The sequence below is a fragment of the Macaca fascicularis genome, chromosome 2, assembly GCF_037993035.2.
Source record: "Macaca fascicularis isolate 582-1 chromosome 2, T2T-MFA8v1.1".
NCBI lineage: Eukaryota > Metazoa > Chordata > Mammalia > Primates > Cercopithecidae > Macaca > Macaca fascicularis.
The window spans coordinates 52,891,915-52,907,456 of NC_088376.1; the positions used below are offsets into that span (position 1 = coordinate 52,891,915).

The 15,542-nt window shown below is 44.3% G+C and overlaps 1 non-coding gene across 1 annotated transcript; it reads right to left on the reverse strand.

Annotated features, from left to right (window-relative positions):
• Window positions 1-13,330: 13,330 nt before the first annotated feature.
• On the reverse strand, window positions 13,331-13,435 carry LOC123572106 (small nucleolar RNA U13). Its single transcript, XR_006696442.1, has one exon. It is a non-coding gene; the product is annotated as a small nucleolar RNA U13 (small nucleolar RNA).
• Between the last annotated feature and the right edge of the window lie 2,107 nt (window positions 13,436-15,542).

A 15,542-nucleotide genomic window follows, 5' to 3' on the forward strand; every position in this document is an offset into this window, starting at 1 on the left:
ATCATGAGGTCAGGAGATCGAGACCATCCTGGCTAATACGGTGAAACCCCGTCTCTACTAAAAAATACAAAAAACTAGCCGGGCGAAGTGGCGGGTGCCTGTAGTCCCAGCTACTTGGGAGGCTGAGGCAGGAGAATGGCGTGAACCCGAGAGGAGGAGCTTGCAGTGAGCTGAGATCCGGCCACTGCACTCCAGCCTGGGTGACAGAGCAAGACTCCATCTCAAAAAAAAAAAAAATATTTTTCAGCTTCATGCTCCCGACTTGGAAAAATGATATGATGCCATAGTGCTGTGTCACCTTCCTCTTGATACACAGAGTTCATCATGCTGGGATCATGTGTTGGGAACTTCCTAGCCACCCACATCATCGACTTTTTGAGGAAACAATACTTCTCTCTGGATTACTGCATCTCTTTATCACCCTCCTTCTTTGCCTCTCTATTACCTAATACTGTGCCTGATGAGCGCCCCAAACACAGAGAGCCCCTCCCACTCTTTTCTAGATTTTGTTCTTTATAGGGCAGTGTCTGATCCACAGTAGCAGCTTAATGTATAAAGCTTTAAATCATATTATCCATTGGAATAATAAGAATAGGATGATGGAAAGAAACAGGAACACATTATAACTTTTCATGGGGTCTTTCTTTCATCGAAACAAAACAAATTATATTATGCTTTATAACCACATTGGTATAACAGTGAATATAATCCAGGCTGTGTTTATTATTACATACTCATTTTTATTATATTCCTTTTGCTTCTAATTTTAAAAGAAATAAAATATTTCCATGGGCCCCAGGCATTGTGTCTGATGGATAAAGTACTCATCTGTACTTCAAAAGCGAAGGGAAAAGAAATACAATTCTAGGAGGAAATTCTTCACTTACAATTGGCCAGGGCTTTTTACGTTTGCACTACACATTGAGAGCTTACTATAGTCCAAGCGGTCTTCTTATGTGTATTATCTCATGTAATTATCACACCAATCTCTGTGTTAATTGCTATTATTATTCCACATTTTATAGTAAAGGTAATTAAGGCATAGAGAGATGACCTAATGTGTTCACAGTCATAGAGTTAGTATTTGGTGGAACTGGGATTTCACTCATTGCACAAATTTTCTTGAGCATCTGCTGTGTGCCAGGCACTGTCTGGACATTAGGGAAGTGAGCAAAACAAAGCACCTGCCCTCATGCAGCACCATCCTTGGTCTGATTTCAAAGCCTGTGCTCTTTACTCTTGTGCTACTTGTTTGTTCTATGGGATGAGCAGAGTGAGCCTAGAGAACAAGTTGGGGGAGGTGGATTGATGAGGCTGAGTTGTGGCAGCAAGTGCAGGAGGCTGGGCCCAAGGGCAGTGGGCAGGGCTGTGAGGACCGTGCTGAGGAGTTCACCTTTACCCTGAAGCTTATGAAGAAACAGTGAAGGGGTTTCAGCAGGAGTGTGAGAATGACTGCAAAGCTGGTGTAGTAAGAGAGGTGAGAAATCCAGAGGATGGCAGAGGTGGAAAGAAGTGGGCAGCTTGGATGATAGTGAGGAAGTAGCATGGACAGGACTTGACGTCCAGGTGGATGTTGGGGGTAAAGGAGAAGGAGGGTTCAAGGATCATGCCCCGGCTGCTGGAACACCCCATGATCTCTTCCCTCTGCTGGCTTCTTGTTGCTTCTGACTGAACCCTTTCCACTTTTCTACCCAAATAATGCCTTGTTATTCCATTCTCGATTTGGGCATCACTCCTCCCTGGAAAGCTTCTCTGACTATCCACAGGATGGTCACATCCTGTGATTCCACAGGAAAGGCATGGCACAGTGTCACTGGGTAACTGAGGAGCCTGTTAAAGGGACTAGTTATAAAGGTGAGAGCAGGGTTTAAGGAAACAAAAAAGCAATGGCACTGAACCCAATGGCTGGTAGTCCTGTGACCATCTGAGAGGCTGGAAAGCACCAGAGGAGAGAAGGTTACTAGGACCCAGAGAAGGAGTCAGAGGAAAGGGCCACTTGACCAGAGCTGCATCCTTCAGTAGGGGATACAGCCCATCTACAACGATCCTGAAAGGAGGGATTCTGGAGAATTAACACCTCAGCCTTCTTCTCCTTCCTCTAGCTCATCTTTGCTGTAGCTCCCCATTGGCCAAATCCAACTAGAAGCAGCAGGCACAGGAACCCATTGAGGCAGTCCCTGCAGTCAGCCCCCAGGGCACAGGCAGTGTGGAGCATGGAGTGTGGGCCTGGAGAGGCAAGTGGGAGACGCCCACAACCCTTTCCCTGACCAACCCTAACCCCAGTCTAGGTCAGCAGCTTCTCCTGTTAGGGCCTCCTAAACCCTGTAATTCTCGCTGTCAAGCATTGCTCTATCTGCCCCCCTTAGGGGGGTGAGTTATTTGAGGGGGTTCTGCCACATCTTAGCCATCTTTATATCCTTGATAGCTAACACAGAGCCTGGCACTTGGTAAAGGCTCCATAAATGTTGAATAAAGAAAGATCCTCCTTTCAAATGCAAATTTCATATAGAAGGTAAACTTCTTAGTCTGCTGTCAACTGGTGCCTCAGTAGTTTATGGTAAGAAAGAACAAGTTTCTGCATTATAGGCTTGAAGTTAAAAGGCCCCCAGAGGACATGTACTCACTGGTTTTATTATTTTTTTTTTTATTGATCAGTGTGTCATCACTCAACAAGTATGCAGCAGCTTCCTCTACAAGGAACCAGAATTCGTACCAGAAATTAACACGTGCTGGGGATTCATTTTCCTTTTGTAACAAAAGTAATGCAAAGTAATTGAAAGCAATGACATTATTTCATCCAAATAGCATAGGCTGGATCAAATATAAAGATGTGTTGAGAAATTAAATTTACTAGGTAAACACAGCCACAGAGAGCTCACAGCTGTTTATAGCTCAGTTGTATTTATGGGATGACACAGCCTAGCCATCAGGCATACTCAGGATGACTGGGCTGTACATTCTAGCAGTCTGTCCCGTCTGTTCCAGCTTCTTCATTTTCACAGCCATCCCAGGCCACCTCCTCTTTCAACCTGTCCTATACTGAGGAAGTGAGGAAGATTGTTCTGGCAGCAATTTTCATCACATCATATTATTCTCCAGCCTTATGTTCAAACTCTTCTGACAAGTGGCTTCCACTTCACTCTTAGTATTGTAACATGTCCCCTTGTAATTGCTTCTCAATCATGCATCTATAGCTCCTCTCATTGCTTATTATTAAAGGGAAGACATCTGTCTTCACATTGCTGTGAATTCTCACCATTCCCATACCTAGTAGGCACTCAAGGGGGATTTATGATTAATAATCCACTTAGATATACCTACCCCATACATGTCGCCATGGTAACTCTACACCTTGCTAAAAGTTGATGGCATAGTGTGTAATGACTTGGCTTCTTCCTCATTCAGCCACTAATCCTATAGATGGATGATTTTGTTCCTACCCCCACAAAGCCTGGAGAGCTCTGTAGCCCATGAAAAAATCAGAAGAGTTGCCAGCCTGCTACCTGATTCCTCTCTGCCTCCAAACACAATGCAAAACAAGCTCCGGTTTCCATGCTGCACATAAATAGAGATTGTTCTTCAGCTTCAGAAATGTCCTTAGCACAGAATGTATGAGTCTACCAGTCATAGGAATTCTCTCTCTCTGTCTTACAGGGCAATGGCTGAGGTCTTGGGAACTCTTTCAGGAAGCCCACTGGGGAGGGAACCTTCATTTGTCCTGATTGCCCTGTGTTAGGGAGGGAGTGAATGTCCCCCCAACCAGTAGCTAGAAACCAGGGCCAAACCCATGAAACTCATGGATTCATTCTATGTCTCCTTCTCTGATATCCTACTGCCAGGCACAGCCACCATTTTGCACAAATCTGGGTGAATGGTGCCCCTGAGGCTAGAAACTATGGTGGGCCTGGTGCTGAGCTTTGTCTTGAGCCTAGTGAAGATGATGCTGTGGTCCTTGAGAGGCGTTCAGCCGTTTACCCTGTGTTCCAGCAGGCCGACTGGTATGGGCTGCATCGAGTCTTTTGCACTCCAACTTCCTGTTGGATAATGAGGACCTGTGGCAAGAGGTTGGACGATGAGAAGGAAGAGAGTGACCAGTGAACCTACCTCCCTGCCAGTTTGCTATGGGTTTGTTACCAGCAGCTGTTGCCCACCAGACAGTCCTCTCAGAGTTCAGGCAAACACTCTGATGACCCTGATGTTATTAGCCCCAGAGTATTGCCCTATCCGCGGTTGCCCTCATCTTTCTAAATGATTCCTTTATTAAACTCCTTTGACTCAGTTTGAGAGTGCCATAAACTCTTTTTGCAGTAACTCTGACCATACAGTGGTAAATAAGATAAAGCCCTAGCCTCCTTGGAGCTTAGGTTAGTGTGGAACAAAGACAACAAATGTGTTTGCAAATACAGTCTATGTAATTTCAGATACTGATAAAAACTTAAAAAAAAAAAAAAAAAGTACCCTAGAGTAGTGGAATGGCTGGAGAGGGTCTAGGGTGGAGGGCTACTTTATGTTAAGTAGCCAGAAAAGGCCTTTCTGAAGAGGTGACATCTGACCTGGCACGATGACAGTGAGAATGAGACAGCCACACCAGCATATAGAGAACAATCTAGAGTGGGGAACACTGATGCAAACTGCCCCGGACGGGAAAAAGTTGGAACAGAATGGAACCTACTGGACAGTGGGAGAGTGGCAGGAGATGAGGTCAGGGAGGAAGGGCATAAAGGAGTTTGGATTTGATTATTAGGACTCGGAGAACTTACTGTAGGATTTGGGTAGGGAGTTGTGATGGTCACTATCCTAACAGAAATTAGATGATACAATCAAAGGGTTTAACTGAAGACAATGCAATGAGAGGATTATTTACTTAAATGTGGGCAGGATTAGGAAACTAATAAAGGGTGGTGAAGCATCCAGGAACTAGCAACAGAGAGAAGCTCTTATCATGGGGTGAGAGTCCAGGTGCGGATGGGGGACATGGCAGGTCTGGACTTCTGAGGACAATGGAGCACACAACGATCTGAACATTTGACATGAATTACAGAAGCTGGAAAGAAAGAATTTCACATCTTCCAATCAATACCCTTAGTCCAAATATTTGTTAGTAAACTGTAACTCTTTCCATAAACTTTAACGCCTTCAGGGCTCAGTCAGGAACCTGTGAGGAATTCAGGCGAAAACTAATAATGAGCGGGGGGTGGGCAGTGGTGAAAGGGTGAGGCTGGCTCCACTGAAGGGCATTCAGATGGAAGCATTACACAGTCCTGAATTCAGGAGAGCAGTCTGGTTCCTGGGGACAAACTGCAGCTTCGGAGATGATTTATTCAGCAAGCTTCCCAGCTTGCAAAACTTTCCAAAGTCCTCTTATTGCTGTACTATGGTTGCTGTTTGGGGGCCAGGAAAGCCCATCAGGGGCTTGTCTAGGGTTAACAAAGGCGTCGCTGACTTGCACCTCTTTTCTCTGAGGGGCATCGTTTAGGTGACTCTTCCAAGCTGGCAAAAATAGAAGGCTTCCATACCATTGGTCCTAAATTTAGAGAGTGCAGAGTCCTTATTAAGACTAAATTGTAAGGAAAGAAAACACTTGTGGGGTTACTCAGGGCAAGTAATTACACATAGTCTTTTTTTATTCCTCTTCTGGTTTCTGTCTCCTAGTAAGATACATATAAAAACAACAACAACAATGAAGACAGGCATTGCTCTCTTAAGAAACCTCGGCTGCCCCTCACTGGCATTCATCTTATCCTGTGGTTTCCAAGTGTTTTTAGCAGCAGAACTCTTTTTCCAGACAAAATCTGCCACAGAGTTTTAATGGATAACACAGGCAAAATCCAAGTGGCCATTTCCCAGACACCTCCACAGACCCTGATTCCAATAATCTCCAGCAGGACTATCCTGAGTGTATGTATGTAAGCGAGGTTTATTGCGGTATGATTTTCATACAGTAAAATTCAATACAATAAAACTGTAGTAACAGTCTTGTAATAATGCCACAATCAAGACGCAGAACAGCTCCATCACCCACTGAATTCCTTTGCATCCCTTTCCAGAAAATCCCCTCCCCTCATCCCCATCCCTGATCTGATTTCTGTCTCTATAGCTTTACCTTTCCCAGAATATCATATAAACAGAGTCATGCAGTGTGTAATCTCTCATGGCTGCCTTCTTTCACTTAGCCTGATGCTTTTGAGGTTCATCTGTGCTTTTGCATACATCAGTATTTTGTTTCATTTTATTACAGAGTGGAGTCTATTGCTCTTGTGGTAGTTTTCGACGTCATCCTTCAGCTTCCAATTTCTTTTCTGCATAAGCTGTAAAGCTGTCCATTCAAATAATTTTCTTTTTTCCTTGAAATGCTGAGATTGAAGCCCTGATAACACCATTGCAGAGGCACAAGTAGGAAAGAGGGTGCATGACCCAAGAGACGTCCTCACTGTACCACGCTGCTGCGTTAGAGCTGCTCACAGAGCTGGCTCCCGAGCCTCCAAGTGCCTCATCTCTTCCCAGGACTAGAAGTCCTAGGGATTGTCTAATCAAAGGAAAGAAGTACTGCTTGGATTCCCTTTTTATTGTATTTTCAATATAATTAAGAGACAAATTTTTAAACCACAAAAAGAATACGAGGGAATGTGTTTGTTCAGAAATAACCCTAGGCTGCTAAAAGTCTTTCAAGGACAAAGATGTGCCTAAAATACAATTTCCATACAAAAACTTAAACCAAAAATCTCAGCTTTGTCCACTGCACGTGTGACCACACAGTTGTAACCATCTTTTGGATTCTCAATTCTGCCATCTCATAAGTAGCTTTTGTCCCCCCCTCAAAGGCCATACCACTCGTGGATGCTCTCACTTCTAAAGAATCTACCAGAGCAGGCAGGGGTACATTCCTTCCTCCTCCCCAGCCCCACTCTTACAGACCACTAATATTCCAGGAGACTGAGGCATCTCATTCTTTACTCCCTTTAAAATATTTTTGTTCTGGGTTTTACTTCTTTAACTCGTCATGTTTTAAAGATGCTTTAATATTTATGAACTACCCCCAGATACTTTCTTGAACTAGATGGAGTGTCATTGACAAAATAAATGTTATGAGAATTAAGCATTGTATTTCTTATCATTTTGAGTCCCCCTATTATTTTGCTTGTGCTGAAAATAATGACTCCTCCCTGTCTTGTCTGCTTTGAGCTCAGCTAGATCCATGCAGTTTGTCATTGTTCCTGAAAGTGAGTTTGACTTCTTGAGACAGGAGGGAGGGAGATAAGAAAGTCATCATTTAAAAGGAAGGATATTTTGCATTTATTAGTTCCTTTAGGCCAACTTTTTTTTTTTTTTTTTTTTTTTTTTTGAGACGGAGTCTGGCTCTGTCGCCCATTCTGGAGTGCAGTGGCGCGATCTCGGCTCACTGCAAGCTCCGCCTCCCGGGTTCACGCCATTCTCCTGCCTCAGCCTCCAGAGTAGCTGGGACTACAGGCGCCCGCCACGGCGCCCGGCAAATGTTTTGTATTTTGTAGTAGAGACGGGGTTTCACCGTGTTAGCCAGGATGGTCTCGATCTCCTGACCTCATGATCCACCCGCCTCGGCCTCCCAAAGTGCTGGGATTACAGGCGTGAGCCACCGCGCCCGGCCCTAGGCCAACATATTTTGAGTCATTCTTCTCTGCAGACCTGTGCAGTACCCTGAGGCAACAAAGACAGTTGCTGCAGCCGACAGCAAGGTGGGGTAGACTGTAACACAATGAAATGAAAAGTGCCCGCATGGAAATGAAAAGTGCCCGCATGGAGGCAGGAGGTGTTGTGCAAAGAAAGGGGAGCCCACGTCTTCCTGGGAGATGGAGAAGGAAACTTTGTGGACAAGATGATTCTTGTGCCGAGTATTGAAGAGTGCATGGGAATGTTCTGGGTGGAAAAAAGGAACTAGAGCCCCCTGTGCAGAGAAAGTAACTTGTGTAAAGACCCAATAGACTTGAAAAAGAGAGCGACAAAGAGAGACAGAGAGTTTGGTGGAAAAGCAAATGCTGTCGTTTGCTATGTGACGTGGGAAACTGTATATGGAGAGTGAGGTGGATGGAGGCCAAAGCCGGCGGTGGGGGGATCCTTAGGGTGGGGTCACCAAGCCATGGGTGTTCTGCTCCCGTTTGGACCTTAGCCTAGGGCCAATGAGGGTGAGCAAAGAACTTTGAGTGGAGGAGAGTCAGTGTGCATTCTGAAAAATCCCTCTGGCATCTGTGGCAGGGGGATGGAGGGTCCTGCTAGGGTCCAGGTGAAAGATGATGTGTCAGCAGGACAATGGAGAAAAAGGAATCCATCCTAGAGACATGTGGGATGCAGAATTGATAAAGTCCAGGAGAAAGGTGAGAGGAAAGAGGGTGCAAATGACTTCATTTCACTCCCACAATAACACTGTGACATAGGGGTCATTATGTCCATTTTACAGATGATGAAACTGAGATTAAAGAGGTAGAGAAACTTATGTGAGTTTACACAGCTAATGAAACAGAAACTGTACCACAGTATGGAGGTGCTGCACTCAGGAATTACTCAAGCATGTGAGATCGGGAGAAAGAACACATTTAATGAATTATGGAAAACTACCTTTAAAACCCCCAAAACAGGCCGGGCGCGGTGGCTCAAGCCTGTAATCCCAGCACTTTGGGAGGCCGAGACGGGCGGATCACGAGGTCAGGAGATCGAGACCATCCTGGCGAACACGGTGAAACCCCGTCTCTACTAAAAAATACAAAAAACTAGCCGGGCGAGGCGGCGGGCGCCTGTAGTCCCAGCTACTCTGGAGGCTGAGGCAGGAGAATGGCGTAAACCCGGGGGGCGGAGCTTGCAGTGAGCTGAGATCCGGCCACTGCACTCCAGCCCGGGCAACAGAGCCAGACTCCGTCTCAAAAAAAAAAAAAAAAAAAAAAAAAAACAACAACAAAAAAAACCCCAAAACAAAGCTTTGGGAAAAGTTTCCTTGAGTCCTTGGAGAGTGATGTTTGGGCAATATGCTACCAGGGACATACGTGGAATGAGCAGGTCTTAAAAGGGCTTGCCCTGAAGATCGAGAGTTTCTCCTCTATCATCCTCTCTCAGTTTGTCCTTCTGCAACTGGGGAAGAGAGATTTGTGTAATAACGCATTTGCATCTGAGAGCATTTCAGCAAAGCATGCTTCCAGCTGCCGTTTCTGACACAGGCACATCTCCCACCCTCATTTTATTGCTTTGGGGTAAATGGCCTCCTCCCCACTCCCGACTGCTTTGGAGATAAGAGAAGGCAGTGAGGGATTTATCCTTTTACCCATAGTATTGTGGCTGTGAGGGATTTATCATTTTACCCATAGTATTGTGGCTGCCATAACTCATGTATAGAACTGTGACTACAATATCATGGAAAAAGCCATCATTCAGACCCCAAACGAAGAAATGTGGAGTCCCGTTTCTTCCAGCTATAAATTGCCTCAAAACCAGCAGACAGCAGCTGGCATAACTAGACAATGGAAACTAAGGTTTGGAAAGTTATCCATGACAAATTGCTTTTTCTTTCCTCCCTTTCCCACATCTTCACTAACATCAAAGCAGTTTTTCTGCTGGCAGGTAATGAGAGCTAGATAATTGATCCTTACTGAGTTAGTACATGCCAAATTTGGGAAGTGTCCTGAAACATTTTTAGAGCCAGATTAAATTTGCAGATAATACAGCCTGGTCGAGTTGGGATGGGTTACTTAGACTAGTTCTGTGGTGATAGCAGTTATAAGTCTTCCAGGAACCACGGCGTCTATTTTTCCAGTGTTCCTAGAGTGAGGTGTCACAAACCAGGAATTTCTCCCACCCTGCTCTGACCCATGATTCCCACCCACGGGCAGGGGTAATAGCCTATCCTGTAGTTTAAACTCAACACCCTAATCATCCTCCAGAGAGTAATGGAGGAGATCATGAATCCCCTGAGACTGGCTTCCAACGTGTCCTACCATGCTCAGCTCCATCTACCAGGCACCCTCACACATGGCTATGAGCATCTTCTATGCATCAATAATATTTTAGGTACTTTATGCTCACTATATTATCTAACTTAACCTTATCACAGACTTGCAAGTTAGATATTATTACTATTCTCATTTTATAGTTGAGGAAATTAAGACATTGAGTGACTCAATGAATAAGGAGAAGTACAATTGTCACCCAGGTCAAGCTACCACTCTTGCCTCTGTGATTCACAATGCTTTTAGCCCTCTCTTCAAAAGAGCAGGACAAAAATATTATAATTGTTATAGAATGTATAAATTCTGAAACCAATTATTACCTCAGTATTTCTGGATTATCATTTACTTCTAGAACTTAATAATTTCCTATTCTTGCGCTTGTGTCTTCAGATTTGTGAGTTCAGGCTATGCGATTAGATGGCTTGGATTTAATCCCAGCTCTGCCCCTTTTTGCTAGTGTTGCGGGAAATCAGGGACCCTGAATGGAGGAACCTGCTGAAGCTGTGACAGAAGAACATAAATTGTGAAGATTTCATGGACATTTATCACTTCCCAGTCAGTACTCCTATAATTTCCTATGCCTGTCTTTACTTTAATCTCTTAATCCTGTCATCTTTGTAAGTGGAGGATATATGTCGCTTCAGGACCCGTGATGATTGCATTAACTGCACAGATTGTTCATAAAGCATGTGTGTTTGAACAATATGAAATCTGGGCACCTTGAAAAAAGAACAGGATAACAGTGATGTTCAGGGAACAAGGGAGATAACCATTAGGTCTGACTGCCTGGCAGCCAGGCAGGACAGAGCCATATTTCTCTTATTACCGAAATCGGGTAAGAGAAATATTGCTGAAGTCTTTCCCCAGTAAGGAATATTAATAATTAACAGCCCTGGGAAAAGAATGCATTCCCAGGGAGGGCCTCTAAAATTGCCTCTCTGGGGGTGTCTGCCTTATGCATTTGCAGATAAGGGATGAAACATGCCCTGGCTTCCTGCAGTGCCTCTAGGCTTGCTAGGATTAGGAAATTCCAGCCTGGTGAATTCTAGTCAGACCGGTTCTCTGCTCTTGAACCCTGTTAAGATGTTTAGTAGTGACAATGCATGCACAGCAGGACATGGAACTTCGTTAGTAATTCTAGTTTTGCCCTGACCTTGTGATCTTGCCCTGACCTTCTGCCTTGTGATCTTTTGTTGCCCTTGAAGCATGCGATCTCTGTGACCCACATCCTACTCATACACTCCCTCCCCTTTGAAAATTGCTAATAAAAACTTGCCCGTTTTATGGCTCGGGGGCATTGCGGAACCTGCCGACATGTGATGTATCCCCGGGACACCCAGCTTTAAAATTTCTCTCTTTTGTACTGTTTCCCTTTATTTCTCAGACCAGTCAACAATTAGGGAAAATAGAAAAGAACCTACGTTGAAATATTGGGGGCTGTTTCCCCTGATATACTAGTGTGACTTTGTTCAAGTAACCTAACCTCTCTGTATCTATTTAGAATGAAAATTGTAAATAGTATCCACTTCATAGGATTGTTGTGATTTTTAAAGAAGATAAATGGATGTAAAGTGCCCAATCCAAGATGTGGTGTATAATTTTTGTGGTTGCCTGTTACACTGGTGACATGACCCCAATGAGCCATGCCTTCCAGTATTTAACTCTTTATGTAGTTCCCTCTCCCATTGACTCTGGACTTGGCTGAGTAGCTTGCTTTGACCATTGAGATTCTAGCAAATGGTATGGAAGCAGAGTCTTAATAAGTGCTTGCAAATAGGGATTTATCCTCCTTGGACATTTGCTCTTAGAGCCCTGAACCACCACATAGAGTTATTAGTTTGTCCTATTGGAGAGACCACCTGGAGAGAGAAAGATAGAAATGCCCAGTCAAACCCAAGCTCTTTTATCCAGGCCAACTGAGGTATTAGACAGCTATCTTGTACATTCTAGTCTTAGGAGACACCATGTGGAGTAGAAGAACCTTCCAGCTGAGCCCAATCAATCCATAAAACCCTAAGAAATAATAAAATATTGTCTTAAGCAACTAAATTTTGTGGCCTGTTACATAGCAATAGATAACTGAGATAGACTGCATTTAATAAATATTAGCTATTTTTAAAAGTTAGCATCATTATCCAATGACTTTATTTCCTCTAAAATAATTAACATGAAGATGTGAAAAACTTTCTTAAAAACTCACTCAAAAAGCTGGGCATGGTGGCTCATGCCAGTAATCCCAGCACTTTGGGGGGCTGAGGCAGGCAGATCACCTGAGGTCAGGAGTTTGAGACCAGCGTGACCAACATGGTGAAACCCCATCTCTACTAAAACTACAAAAATTAGCGGTGTGTGGTGGCCAGCACCTGTAGTCCCAGCTACATGGGAAGCTGAGGCAGGAGAATTGCTTGAACCTGGGAAGCAGAGGTTTCAGTGAGCCAAGATCACGCCACTGCACTCCAGCCTGGAGCCTGGGCGACAGAGCGAGATTCCATCTAAAAAAAAAAAAAACAAAAAACACACAAAAAAACCTCACTCAAAAAAAGTGCTGTCTTCCTACTATGTGCAGAACAACAATGACTTGTCTCCCATGTTTATAAAATAGTATCCCCCCAAAATATGTCTTCATAGCAATTTTGAACTCTTAGATCTGCAAAGCAGACAAATTAAATTTCTCATCATGTTTGGATTATTACTCATTATGCGACTATAAAATTTCTCTATTTTAAACAATCTTTAAAAAGGCATGGGGGAATTAGTGCATTCGTGCGGAAGCAGACTTTATTTTTCATCTACTTACTGACACTTCTTGAGAGAAAGTTAAAAAATACTCAACACTACATCAAAACCACAGACTCCCGAGGATAAAAGAGCCTTTGAAAGGTCAGCCAGTCTGCTGTACTCTAGGTAGACTTTTCATCTGAGCTTCCCTGAGAGCTGGCACTGCTCCTGTTTCTAAAGTTCGCAAGCAATATTCCCTGGGTTAGCAGCCACAAAGCCCTTCATGCATGGCATTGGTGTTTCCAGGGGAAACCATGGGGCAGTATTGACTTCGTGTCCCTCTTGAGTCTGCCACATTATAGACTGCTGTAGTTTAGGGTCACGTTTGCAGCCATGAAGAGTGCCATTTGGTAGAAAGTCATTCATTTTTCACTTGTATTACAAACAGCTTCTATTGGGCATATAATGAGTAAAAACAAAATTGTGAGGTAGGGAAAGTTTACCTGTCCTCCCCACCCTTCTCTTTTGGCTAGCACCTGCAGGCTTCCATCCTCTCAAAGACTGGCTTGCCTTCAGTTGTTTACAGAACAAGTGAGTCTTAGTCTTGCATTACCTCTCCTTCTACATTGACTTTCTTTTTTTCATGTCAGGTGGGCAAAGTGCCAACCTGTAGGAAGAAGGTTTGAGGGAGGCACATCTCACACATGAATGTGATACCCCATCATCATGCTCATGAATTGCAGAAGGATCTATACTGACATCTTAAGCTGAATATCTCTCTCTGTCTGTCTGTCTCTCTCTCTGTGTGTGTGTGTATGTGTCTGTGTGTGTAATATATATAAACCTATAAATCATCCAGTTATAGAGATAAAGGCCTTATGCCTTGTTAATCTAATGGTAAAATCAGAGAGACAGGAAGTAGAGTCTATTCCAACTCCTCCACCCTTTTCTGCCCTAATCATTTTAAGATATGAACCCGGGGGTGGGAGCAGGAGTCAGGAAGGCGACCAGGAAAAGCATTTGGCTTGGAGACAAACATTTACAAAGGACTTCAAATTTAGGCTTTTAACGTTGCTTCCAAATGAGGTTATAAATATGGTCAAAACACAGATGCTTCTCATTCAACTCTAAACTCACGTCCCATGATTGAAGCATCCTACCTCTAGGGTGCTGTAAATTAATTATATAGAAAAAACCCTAACTTCTATATTACCTGTAAATATCACAGTTATATGCCATTGCATTTTTTGAATTAAAGGGTATAATTTATTAAATGTAAACATTAATGATATTCCACAACTTTGTGATCCTGTTTTTACAATTCCTTGAAATAATAATAGCTAAACATTTATGGAGTGCTTTTTGTATGCTAGGCCTTTCACAAGAAACGTCACAATGACTCGGTAAAAGTAGGAACAATTACCACTCCATTTCACAGCTGAGGAAACTGAGACAGGCATGTGGGGAAATGTGCCCAAGGTTCACAGGTGATGAAGCCATGGATCTGGGATTTGAGCCCAAGCAATGTGGCTCCAGAGCAAACATGTGCAACACCCAAATCTGTTTCTTAGTTTCAAAAGTCTCCTCATGTGGAGAGCCCCTTGTGATCTCCAAGAGGTGCTGGACGGATGGAGAATGATGTCACAGAGGAAAGGCTAGGTGTCCCGTGTGGCTGCTGAAACACAACTGCTGGAGCAAGGCTGGATGAAATGGCCTCTTCTGGAATCTTCCAGATGCATGTCTGTCTTCCCAGCTGTTTCCTCACCTCATTTCCTCACTACGCTCCTGCTCCCTCTTTTCTCTCTCATCCCCAGCTTTGCCTTCACCTCTTTCCACAAGATTCCAGCATGTGGGGGCCTCAGTCCTTTCTCACAGTGTTTTCTCTCTAGCCTGGCCTGGGCCTCACCCTCAGATCCAGTCTCTGCCTCGAAATTTCTCCTGCCTCAGGCTCTGGGTCGCACCTTCTGGGCCAGAGGTCTGGGGAGCAGAGCGTGGGAGTGAAGAGGAACCTGCGAGCCAGAGGGAGGAAGGCAGCCCAGGAGGCCCGGTCTGCACTGCCAGGGCCTGGTAACCAGCGGAGTGTGGGAGAGATGTGTGCTCTACATCGCGGGTGGTGTCATGGAAACCTGCTGACACCGCAGTTCATACTTCTGTGCAGTGAGATGGAGATGATGTTATTCACTAGAATGCCAGCGAGGCTGGGCCACACAGGCAGGCCTGGTCATGGCTGTTTGAATCATTAGGCCCCACAGACATGGGGGACATGAACTTTGTAACGGCCTACAAAATGTTTGAGGTCTGAAAAAATATATATAGATTACAGCAACAGAAAAGTAAATCATAAAATAAAGATAAATGCCTAATTAAATGTCTGCAAACCATAATACCGTATCATCCAGTCAGCCACAAGTCAACTCATGTAAATAATATTTAATGTGGAATGTGGGTGGATTTCCGTGTGAGTTAATATGCTTGCAATGATCTGAAACTGACACTGATGCACAGGGGCTGCTCCCTTGGAGGAAGCTGGTTGTGGGGACAGGATTACATATGTTAGAGGATTCGCATAGAGGGGAGGGCCATGGGTAGGCACCAGGGACCCTTAAAAAGGGCAGAGTGAGACAAAGGGGGCAGTATCCAAGATACCCACATGTTCCCCAAAGTGAATCCCTCCCCAAGGCCCTGCAAATCTTTTGTAAAATTCCAAACATTCCAGTTGGTTCAACTGAGTTTCTTGCAGAAGCCATCAAAGGGAGTAGGTGGGGGATTGAGGAGGGAGGTTTGCCTCTCTCAGTATCTCTACAATGGAAACTGCCTCCGTCTACTTCTGCCTGAATGTCCAGTACCTCGTAGTTC